Source organism: Lycium ferocissimum, chromosome 8, assembly GCF_029784015.1.
Source record: "Lycium ferocissimum isolate CSIRO_LF1 chromosome 8, AGI_CSIRO_Lferr_CH_V1, whole genome shotgun sequence".
In the NCBI taxonomy this organism is placed as follows: domain Eukaryota; kingdom Viridiplantae; phylum Streptophyta; class Magnoliopsida; order Solanales; family Solanaceae; genus Lycium; species Lycium ferocissimum.
In genome coordinates, this window is record NC_081349.1 from 38,201,966 (window position 1) to 38,214,100 (window position 12,135).

Genomic DNA, 12,135 nt, shown 5'->3' on the forward strand with positions numbered 1-12,135 from the left:
CCCGATTTTTGCATTATGTTACTTGCTGTTGAGTGATGAGCATTGCGTTTTGGAGGCAGGACTATAATTTGTGGGATGAGCATGTAAAATTTTACATCTGCTGTTCAATTGTGATTTTACTCGACTGTATTGGTTGTAATTAGCTTAATTATCATCAATAAGTTTTTTACCTTATTTAATTCATCAATGATTATCTTTGAAGTTAATCTATATAATATAAAGTTAAGTGATAAACAAGATGACGCGACGTGTGTCTACTACAAGATTCATATTTATCTTTTTTTCTCATTTTTTTTGGCTTTTCTATATATATATTTTTTCCTGCTAAATTTTATGTATTTTTGTTACAACATTAATGGCTAAATAATTAATACTCCATTATTCCTTCTCATCTTTCCTAATTCACTTGCTATGTGATGCTTCAGTTTTGCAATTCTCCTCTCATACTCGAAAGTTAGAGAGGATTGGATCTTCTAATTTGATGATTTTTTCATTTGCTCTCTGTACGTTATATTTTTTTTTTTTAAGGTATGCATAGTTATTTAAATAGACTATTAAGTTGTTATCAGTACATTAAGTTTTTTTTATCAGTACATTAAGGTATGCATATTAAGTTTTTTTTATGTTACATTAGTATAGGATTATGGCTTATGTAAAGGAAGTGATAGGTTTTGGAGCCCCGCCGTCGGCTTATTCTCAGCAGGGAAGCCGAAGGAATAATGCTGGGGAGCAAGATTGGAGTTAAATTGTAATTAGAATGCTTTTAGTCATTATAAATCTACAAAACGGTATGCTATATTAATTCTTATGTGAGATGCCAAAGGATAGGGGTCTATACATAGCAATAATTATTGATACTTCTCGCTTTTCATTGGTACTTCATTTTTCACATACTCTTTTGGTACTTGCTAAAGAAAAATGCACCTGAATTCATTGAACTTCTAATGGAGCTTGCAAGAAGGGAAAGGGATACAATGATTTATGTTTATGATGGTATGAATATTTAGTTGACTTTTCAATATGATGATGGTAACATCTTAATCCATTCGTTTATGAAGTTTTCTCTTTGTGATGTTACGTTGGTTGATATTTTATTATTCTTGTACTAAATTTCTAATAGGCTTTTTATCTAAGTGATCATCATAGGCATCTTCATAATGCCTTATAATTTAATCGCTCATTTGATCTCTATTATTTTTAATTTGAATATATCTGTGTTAGCTATTATGTAATTACTAACGTGATAGTGATACTTTTTTCTTAAAACCAATTTTAGAGGTAGTCCAGAGTGATTTAAAGGTAATTATAATAAGTAAAGGTCTGTTGGAAAGAGTTGTTAGGAAATGATGACAAAGATGCTGATATGATAGTGAGAGGGTTTTATACATAGTCTTTCAAAAAAGTTTGTAATATGCATAGACTAGAGAAGCGGTAGAACCTGATGAAATGGGTTGATATAAATGCCTACAATTTAAATAGAGCAAGATAACTCGATCAAGATCTCCGTATTATTTTGTGTTTTTCTTGACCTTATTTTTAATCTTTTATGTTTAACACCAATAATAATTGTTTCAATCTGTAATAACTTACAATTGATTATATGAATTCTCAACTTACATAGTAAAAGAGGTTCAAATTTAAAAATTAATCTGTTTTGATGTCTAAAAGGAATTTTTAAAATATTTGTTATAATTAGATATTAAAAAGGATTGTTCCGTAAATTTAATCTGCTCAAGCGCGGACAAATGCATTAGTTTTTATAAAAAACACAACACATATAAGCGTGCACGCACTAACCTAGGGTCATTGGCACAAATGTCCTTATTTTGGGGTGGTCTTTAATTTTTGTCCAAACCCCAACCACTCTTGCAACCCATGCACCACCCACCCCCCAACCACCAAACCCCAACCACTCCCGCAACTCATGCACCACCCGCCCACCCCCACACCCCCCTTCAAAAAAAAAATTGATTTTATTTTGAAAAAACAAGTTTTGGATTTTTTTTTTTTTTTGATTTTTTGCACCACCCAGCCCCCAACAACCAAATCCCAACCGCTCCTGCAACCCATTTGAATTTTTTTTTTTTTTTTTTTTTTTTTTATTTTTTGCACCACCCACCCCCCAACAACCAAACCCCAACCGCTCCCATGCACCACCACCCCCACCCCCACCACTCCCGCAACTCACCCCCCCCCCCCCCCAAGTACCATTTTTTTGTTTTTATTTTTTCTTCTAGGTTTTCTACACCAACACATCACGCTCCCCCCCCCCCCCCGGGGACACCGCCCATCCCCCCATTTTTTTTCTTAAAAAAGGTTTTGAAAGTTTCTTTTTTTATTTTTTCACCCCACCCGCCCCCCTACCGACACCCCACCACCCCCTTCAAAAAAATTAATTATTTTTAAAATATTTGAAAGTTTTCTTTTTTGATTCTCTACACCCCCCGCACACGCTACCCCCTCCCGAATTTTCTACTTCCTATTTAATTTTATCTTTATTAAAAAATTATAAAAATTGAAAGTTTGTGTGGTTAAAAATTAAGATTTTTGGAGGGGGTGTTGGGAGGTGGGGGTGGGTGGTGTAAAAATCCAAAAAAAAAAAAAAGAAGAAGTAACTTTTAAAACTTTTTTTAAGATTTTTTTTTGTAAGGCGGGTGGGGGTTGTGGTGGTGTAGAAAACCTAGAAAAGAAAATTAAAAACTTCAAAAAAAATAAAAAAAATTGGGTGGGGTGGGAGGTTGGTGTGGTATGGGGAGATGGGGTTGGGGTGGAGTTTGTTGGGATATATATTATTAATCATGTGTTTGGATATAGTATTTATTATAGAACAATTATTTATTCAATTTTTAATAAAGAGTTAAATAGATCATGTACTAGTGTGTGTGTCCTTTACTTATATAGTAGATGATTTAGTGTATAAAGTTTAGCTTATACACAAAAGATTAAATCATCGGTTCTTATAAGTATAAAGTTTATGTTCACAATCTAAGATGGAAATTGGACAAAGCCATCGGTATGATTGTAGCACAAGATTAAATATAATATATCTTCATTATGGGAACGGTATAGTTCCGACTTCTTGTGCTAGTACATTTTGTATGTATTGAACAGACCAAGTAGAGATAAATATTTTTGTACTGAATATATCAAACAACTTCTCTAGTTCATTAAATGTACTTATACTCTTAATCTTGATATAATTATTACGATCAATGTGATTTGTTCATTATTTTGATTTATTAAAATGTATGACTCAATTGCGGGTCTATGTAGTCCTGGTAAATTGGATAATGGCAAAATACATTTGTGAAATAATAATTAGTTGATAGAATCCATGTCTCGACTTTAAGATTGATGATACCCCTTTATGGATGCTTATAAATCTCATGTGAAAACCCTACAGGTGAATTTTGTATCCGTCACATGATATAAGTTAAGCGGAAATATAAAGGATTCAATTAATCAATGAATTAAATTGTCGGTAATTTAATTTAATTGATTGGTATCCGTAATCATAACATGGGGAGTTGAATAAGATTTAATGAAAGATTTCGAAATTGAACCGAGGGAGTGCAAGATTACGATTTTTTAGTGGAATAATTCGTAATTTATTATGGTAGGATTAATACGGTATATTTCGAATTAATTCCATAATAGGAAGCCTCATTAATTAAATTTTGTGGTCCCTGCTGTTCCTGAATAATAAAGAAATAAATGGAATATTATTTCTTGGTGGAATATAAAAGACCCAACAGGTTTTGGAAAAGGGTGAAAATCCTAAAACCTGTAATTATAAAATAGGGGTCTTATTCCATAAGGAGGCGAAGGATTTTACAAGTTTCTACACTTTTTTCATAGAAATTCGCCCACATGAATTTCGCAGATTCTGATATTATTCGGGTTACATAGTAGAAGGCTGTGGAACTGGAGGATGAACGAGTGGATGGTTTTTGCTCGTGCTTGAAGGCTAGATTCGAGGTTGCATTCACGCTTCAAGAGATAACTATCGATTTTATGTTTGATTAATATGTTGATTATGTATTGTCTATATTGATTAATATGTTGATTATGTATTGTCTATATTGCATGCAAGTTGATCTTGGCTATTTGTTTCCGCTGCGTATGCCTATATTTCATCAAAGTTGGCGGGACTTGGGTGGGTATTTTTCGGAAAATGTTTTCTCCCAACCAAACAAACATAAGAAAATAAGTAAGAAATTTACTTATTTTCCACGACCCAAACGAACATGAGAAAATAAGTTGAAATTCACTTATTTTCCAAGAAGACATTTTCCAGGAAAACATCTTCCTCCATACCGAACACGCCCTTCATCTTCTTACCAACTTCATTCTTCTCTCCCTTCAGATTTCAAAACCAAGAGCTCCAAGTATCTAACAATGGTGGATCAATAGTTTTTGCCGAGTTATTTATGGACCAGAAGCAGTCAGATACAACTAAATGCTTAGTAATAAATGTTCCGCTATATCAGAAGGCATTATCTATTATGTAGAGCTGCCAAAGGTAAAAGAAGATAACTATTGTTGCCAAAGCTAATTTGAAATAAGCAACTAAAATAACTATTATTGCCGAACGTAAGACGAACTAAGCAACTTTCAATTGTCTTCATATTTTGGAACCACCATCACATAATGGTAGTTGGCAAAGAAGCCGAGGTCCTAGTCGTCAATTATAGTGATGCGATACAAAACATATAACTTTTACTTCAAATATTTCTTTAGCCCTAGTAAGATACAATTATATAATTAAGGTGTCTTAAGAAAATAACACAAAATGTGAGAAGAGTGATGACATTGTATTAAAATATTCGGTTAAAATAAATAATTAACAAAGCCATATCAAAAATACTAAGTATTTAAAATAAGGCAAGAAAAAAACTTAAGTTATGTATTTTTACTCTCTAAATCAATTATGCAAAACTAAAGAATAGATATCCAACATTATTGTCATTTCTAGTGGTAAATTGAACTTGCTTGATGGTTGAGACTTTATTTGAGTTACTAACATCCATAGGATATAAAACTTATTGACATTCAAAATTCTTTCAGATAATTGGAAATATTTATAAATTACTTTACAAATAAATATTTTTATGTATAAAATATTTTAAAAATTGAATACACGAACGGTTTGACTTTTTTTTGTAAAACCAAACCAAACCAAGTTTTTTTTTCCAACACCAAACCAAGTTCATAGTCGGAGGCTTTCGATTTGGTGCGGTTTTTCGATTTACTTTGTACACCCCTAAGTTGGCAAAGAAGCTGAGGTCCTAGCCGTCAATTATAGTGATGCGAAACGAAAAATTGGTCGTCAAGAGGAGGTAAATCGGTAAAATTTAGGAGGCAAGGGGTAAAAGCACTTGCTTATTTCTTAGTCAAATGCCAATTTCAGATTGGAAATCTTACGAAAAATATTTATCACGAACATTTGTAGGGAAGTCTTCATAGCTTGAGGCGTGTCAAAAGGCACTGTCCTTGAGGATATTTCACCCGATATGGATGTATCCCCCGCATTCTAGGTCTTCTGAAGACAAAAACTAGTGTACAGCAAAACTAACAAAAAGAACAAAACCCAGCACGCTATCATCTTAGAAGAAGAGTTTTTCAAGATCTGTTTATTTTTATATATATATCAACAATGGAAAGATATATGGATGTATATAGCCAAGGAGTTTGGACAAGGCTTGCAACTGGTAATTCAGACATTATCAAGGCTATTCAATACTAATCAATTGGTCTGTTACAATTGATTATAATGGACAATTGATGATAATGACTAATTATAGAGAGTAATAGACAATTAACGTATAAAACACATAAAGCCTCTGTAGTAATTGTCTTTTTACAATTACTATTGTCTTCAACGGATGAATGAATAGAGACCCATTTGGACAACAGTAAAGGAATGAATTTGGACATTCTTTTTGAGATATTAAATTATTTTCTCAACATCTCATCACATCCAGATTAGGCTAATCTAGTGCCATTATGTATATTATTATTGATATTATGAGTCATCACGTGATAGAAATACTTGTACACAAGACATTAGAACTTTTTAGAAATTGAAGTCGTACTTTTTTTGGCATAAGTTCTTATCTTTGGAAAATTCATCAACTTGAGCTTAAATTATGCCCCGAGGCGTAACTTATATGCATCTTTACTAAAAGTCTTTAGAAATTGAATGGAGGCAAAACTTCTCATTATATACACTGAAGTTTCGCAACAAGGCAAACTTAACTTGACGATTATTCAATTTATTTTTTTATATAATAATTCAACTAGTTTTGCCTTAAAGCAAAACTTCCTTGCCCCCATAAGGCAAACTTAGCTCGATGATTATTCAACTTATTTTTTACATAATAATTCAGTTTGCCCCTATGAAAAACTTCCCACTATATACACTTACTAGTTTTGCCGCATAAGAAAAACTTAACTCGATGATTATTCGATTTATTTTTTACATAATAATTCGATTAGTTTTGCCTCCAGGCAAAACTTCCCATTATATACACTTACTAGTATTGCCCCACAAGGCAAACTTAGCTCGATAATTATTCAATTTATTTTTTTTATATAAAAATTCAATTAGTTTTGCCTTAAGGCAAAACTTCCATTATGAAAACTTACAAGTTTTGCCCGATAAGGCAAACTTTCATTATGAACACTTACAAGTTTTGCCCGATAAGGCAAACTTAACTCGATGATTATTTAATTTATTTTTTTATATAAAAAATCAACTAATTTTTCCTTAAGGCAAAACTTCCCATTATGAACGCTTACAAGTTTTGCCAGATAAGGCAAACTTAGCTTGATGATTATTCAATTTATTTTTTATAGAAAAATTCAACTAGTTTTGCCTTAAGGCAAAATTTCCCAACATGAACACTTACAAGTTATGCCCGATAAGGCAAATTTAGCTCGATGATTATTCAATTTATTTTTTTATATAATAATCCAACTAGTTGAGCAATTACACTGACTTGAGCACATATAATTTCATATACCATTTACTAGTACCGGAAGAGCAAATCACTAGTACATTTGGCTCATGAAAATGACTGACTTTATACCATTGAAGACAAAATAGTGGTAAACGGCAAGAAACATTGTTTAAGCACAGCTCAAAATGAAAACAAGCCCGTATCTTAATTTATTCTGTATCCTTCACTATCAAACAGTTGCAAGTGCACCTGCTTTATATATTTAATTTGTCAGTAGCTTGAAAACAATATTCTTTCTCAGAATGCAACGAACCAACCCCTTGCCTAAACATTGTTTTTTCTAGAAGGCACGCCTACTGCACCTTACTTGCGAGAGTACCAATCACCGATACATGTGTAATGTGTTCTCCACCATGTCTCTATCAGATTTCAGGTAGCAAATGGGTCTCAAAACACGAAATACGGCAAGATAAGTCAAGTTAGATTTAGAGCCACCTATTAGATTGAAAATGAGCCAAGGCTCACAAATATGACAAGAACAAGGTGAAAGAAATTATCAATCATTGAACTCCGACTTGGAAATTTTTGACAGGTGGATCACTGCAATCAAATCTTACCATGGCTAGTAATGTACTCAAATAATTCGAGGGCTTATGTGGTACTTCGATAAATGTTTGGTGATAAGATGTGCACCAAGAGATTATTCACCCACCCATTAAGGCGGATTCGGTGATTTAATTCTACATGAGTTTAAACTTAAAATTTTTATCATTAAATTCATTATATTTTTAAAGTTAGAGATTCATATATACTATTTATTACAATTTTAATAGATTTTTACACATAAACTTATTATAATTTCAATTAAACCCCTACATACAATGCTACATAAGTCTCTGCACTGACCCACCAACATTTGCTGGACACATCATTACTCGATAAGACAATAGTACCGCCACTATTCTCTGATACAAATAAGGAAGAATCTAGAATATTTATGCCGAATTAAATATGCATTATTCTAGGATTGGTTGTTTGTTACTGCCGCCAGTTGTCTTAGAGGTTTCTTACAAGATGACTCGTGGAGTGTTGTAAATACTCTACTGCAAACACGCTCTAATATAAAAATATAAAGGAGTTTCAACTCAAATGTGTTATCTAGATAACCTCAAGTGGGATTTGAGTAATCTAGATAACCTCAAGTGCTCCCACTTTATTAAAGATAACTCGACTTTATGAAGAGTTGCATATAACTCTTCATTTCTTAATTATGGAGTTGCATTGGAATTGCATCTTGCTTCATTCATAAACTTCGTAACTTATGAATCATCCATCACGAGCTTATTACACTAGTAACATTAAGTATCATTGTTACTGCAAATATAACTTTGCTACATTAAAACCCAATTCTTTTTATTTCTGTTGAAACATTTCTATTTCCGGAAGGACGAAAAGATGCCACTTACATGTTGAGAGAAATTTACAAGATGCATGAATATATAGATCAGTCCAGCCGTTGATTCAATGCACATTAACCTCTATTCCTTTAACATTTTAATGAAATGCGTGCATTAATGTATGCATGCTGCTCATAATCAGCAGTATAGCTCGATTAATCGAGGAGTCTAAACAGAAAGAGTGACGTAATTATAATAAAATCTTCATGGTTGCTAGTGAACTGTCATTCACGTGGAAGCTGGAAAGAGTCCAGGTATACTTTGTCAACTTAATTAGCTGCTAATTAATGAACAGACTAATTAAACACAAAGTCAACATTTAACTCATATTAATTGAACAACAAAATAACATAGTAGTGTTAATAGTAGTTTTAATACTTAAATGAAAATTTGCTGCCAATTGCCCTTAATTTTTGTTTTATTTTATATATATATGCAAATCTTACTTGGACTATATATGGTACGCCGACGAATCCAAAAAGACTGCTTTGAGGATCATTTTGGGCATTATTGAGCCCACATTTTCAGTGAGAAATCTAAAACACAAGTCTTTATAAGTATTTTAATTAGTACTAGTGGAATTAATTAATTCAGAAGAGTGTTCGGGACAGTTTGGATATTCAGAAAACAAATTTTCTAGGCCTAAGGAGAATGCCAACTAACATATGAACGTTAAAAGTCGCCACTCATTGATCATTATTACTACGATTGCACCTCTCGTGGGATCAGGGACTTGTCTCATTGTCCCTTCCAATAGTATGTCACTTGCAAATACACTAATTTTTTTGTTTTGTGCCAAGCCTTTAATTGTAGGCCTGTTTTTATATTTGTTTAATATATAAAGAAATTTTACTGATGAAACATTTGGTAGGATAGGAGGTTTTAAAGAAATTTTACTGATGAAACATTTGGTAGGATAGGAGGTTTTAAAGAAATTTTACTGATCAAACATTTGGTAGGATAGGAGGTTTTTAGTTAAAATGGAATAATATTTTGTGGCTTATAAAATCAAGTGTCATGTCATTAAAATGTCTCTACATATAACACTTTTCGATTTGATTGATCTTAGAGAAAAATAGTTAGAAATATGTTCTCTAAGACAAAATTGTTTTTGACTATGTTCATTAACCTATTTTCGATAATTCTAAATCATTTTAACAATGAACTTATCGTGTTTGGCAATATTTTTTTCCCGTATCGTGTTTGACAATTCAATCACAAATATATGCAGCAATATTGTTGTTTACTGGGCACGTGCCTGCAAATCATATGATTAAACCAGCTCAAGTCCCCATTCAAATAATTAATAGTAACTCTAGGTCAACTTCTCCAAGTATCAAATGAAGACAGCCAACAAAAATCAAATCAAGAATCTCCATCTCATTAAATGCATGAACTCAGTCTCATAACATTTCGGTGGCAGACCTATATAAAGGCCCTAATACTACTCTCACTTCATCCTCAGCCCTCTAATTTCCTCAAAGTGAGACTGTGCAGCTGAGTACAGAGCCTCCATTAGAACTTATAGCAAAAGCTCTGAAAAATCTACTGCAAACTAAAAATGCCTGCTGCAGCTGTTACTTTGGTCACCAAATGCACCATTTTCCCCTCCCAAAAATCATCTCTTCCTGACCTCAAACTCTCTGTTTCCGATCTTCCAATGCTGTCTGTTCACTACATTCAGAAAGGTGCTCTCTTTACTCGTCCTCCTTTTCCCATCACCCAACTCATTTCCCTTCTCAAACTCAGTCTTTCTCAAACACTCACTCACTTCCCTCCCTTAGCCGGTCGATTCGTGGCCGACCCAAATGGCTACGTCTACATTTCTTGCAATGATGCTGGCGTTGATTTTGTACATGCCACAGCCACTCACATTTACATTCGCGACGTCATAGGCTCCATTGATGTTCCTCATCATGTCAAAGAGTTCTTTCCGTTTGATAAAAAAGTGAGCTATCAAGGCCATTTTAGCCCTCTTCTTGCTGTCCAAGTGACGGAATTAGCTGACGGCGTATTCATTGGATGCGCCGTCAATCATTCCGTCACTGACGGGGCATCATTTTGGAACTTCTTCAATACATTTGCTGAAGTGAGTAGAGGTGTGAAAAGGATTATAAGGCAGCCTGATTTTAGCCGTAATTCAATTTTGATATCAAACGCTGTGCTAAAACTCCCATCTAATGGCCCCAAAGTTACTTTTGCCGGGGACGCCCCTTTGAGGGAGAGGATATTTAGTTTCAAAAGGGAATCAATTCTAAGACTTAAAGCGAAGACCAACAATCAGAAATTGAATTTCGACGGAGAAATTAACATAGTTGAATTGATGGCAAAACAGAGAAATGATCCCCTGAAAATCGATATGAAAGCAGAAACAGAGACGATAAATCCAACGGCCGAGATTTCATCATTTCGGTCACTTTGCGCTTTCTTTGTGGCGTGCAGTGACACGTGCAAGGAAGTTCCCATCTTCGAAAATGACGACATTCAGAATGGCTGTAAATTGCCGTCACCGTCTCCAACCGAAGCTAAATCCGTTATACTTTGGCAACGCAATTCAGAGCATTCCAATTTACGCGTCTGCAGGGGACGTTTTATCTAACGATATGCATTGGTGTGCGGAGCAATTGAACAAGAATGTGAAGGCGCATGATGATGTTATGGTGAGGAAGTTCGTAGAGGATTGGGAGAGGGATCCACGGTGTTTTCCGTTGGGGAATTTTGACGGAGCTATGCTGACAATGGGGAGCTCGCCGAGGTTTCCAATGTATGACAATGATTTCGGGTGGAGCAGACCAGCCGCAGTTAGGAGTGGGAGAGCGAATAAGTTTGACGGGAAGATATCAGCGTTTCCTGGCAGAGAAGGAGGAGGAAGCGTTGATTTGGAGGTGGTCTTATCGCCTGAAACAATGGAAGGCCTTGAGTTGGACACTGAGTTCATGCAATATGTTGCTGGCTATTGAATACAGTAATTCTAATTAGTAGTACTATTTGAATTGGGATGTGCATGCTCTAATCATCAAGAGTAAAATTTTTTTTTTTTTTTTTATATAAGGGTAATTTGATAAACTTTACACTTCATCATTGGTTTTTTAATATGCGTGTTTTTAACTAAGGTGACACTTATTATGGGACGGAGGGAGTACGTGATAAGGTTTGTGGAAGTTAATGAGGTTAGTAAATAGTAGGTGGAAGTAATTGTTAAAGATATCTACCAATTTATGAATTTTTTTTTTTACAAAATATAAACTTATGGGTCAAATTTTTTAGTTAAAATTTTTGAAACCGTGGTTTGAAACCCCAAATCATGCCTTTTTGGATGATTTGGGGTTTGAAACCATGGTTTGAAACCATGAGATGAAATGCATGTCTAAACACGGGTTTCATCTCATGCTTTCAAATCATGATTTCAAATCTCATGTCCAAACGCCTACTTAGTTTGCAGTTCTAATGATATGAATTAGCACTAACATACATGTTTTGAGGTAAAATGAGAATTGTAACATTAATAAAATATTCCACAATTGCTCTTGAACTGGCCAAGTTCAGAAGTTCTTGTCACATTAATCTTTCATTAACTGATAAAAGGATTAAGCATCAACTTGACCTACAGAGTCAAACCATTAATTAATATTATTGACTAAGCCACAATAATACATGTAGGATTAGACTCCTCTCCATTTTCCTTCTCTCCATTTTCTCCAAGTTCTACCTTGGAT

At 33.9% G+C, this 12,135-nt stretch overlaps 1 pseudogene; it reads left to right on the plus strand.

The window, feature by feature from the left end:
* Positions 1 to 9,776: 9,776 nt before the first annotated feature.
* Positions 9,777 to 11,447, plus strand: LOC132068363 (uncharacterized acetyltransferase At3g50280-like; annotated as a pseudogene).
* Positions 11,448 to 12,135: the final 688 nt, after the last annotated feature.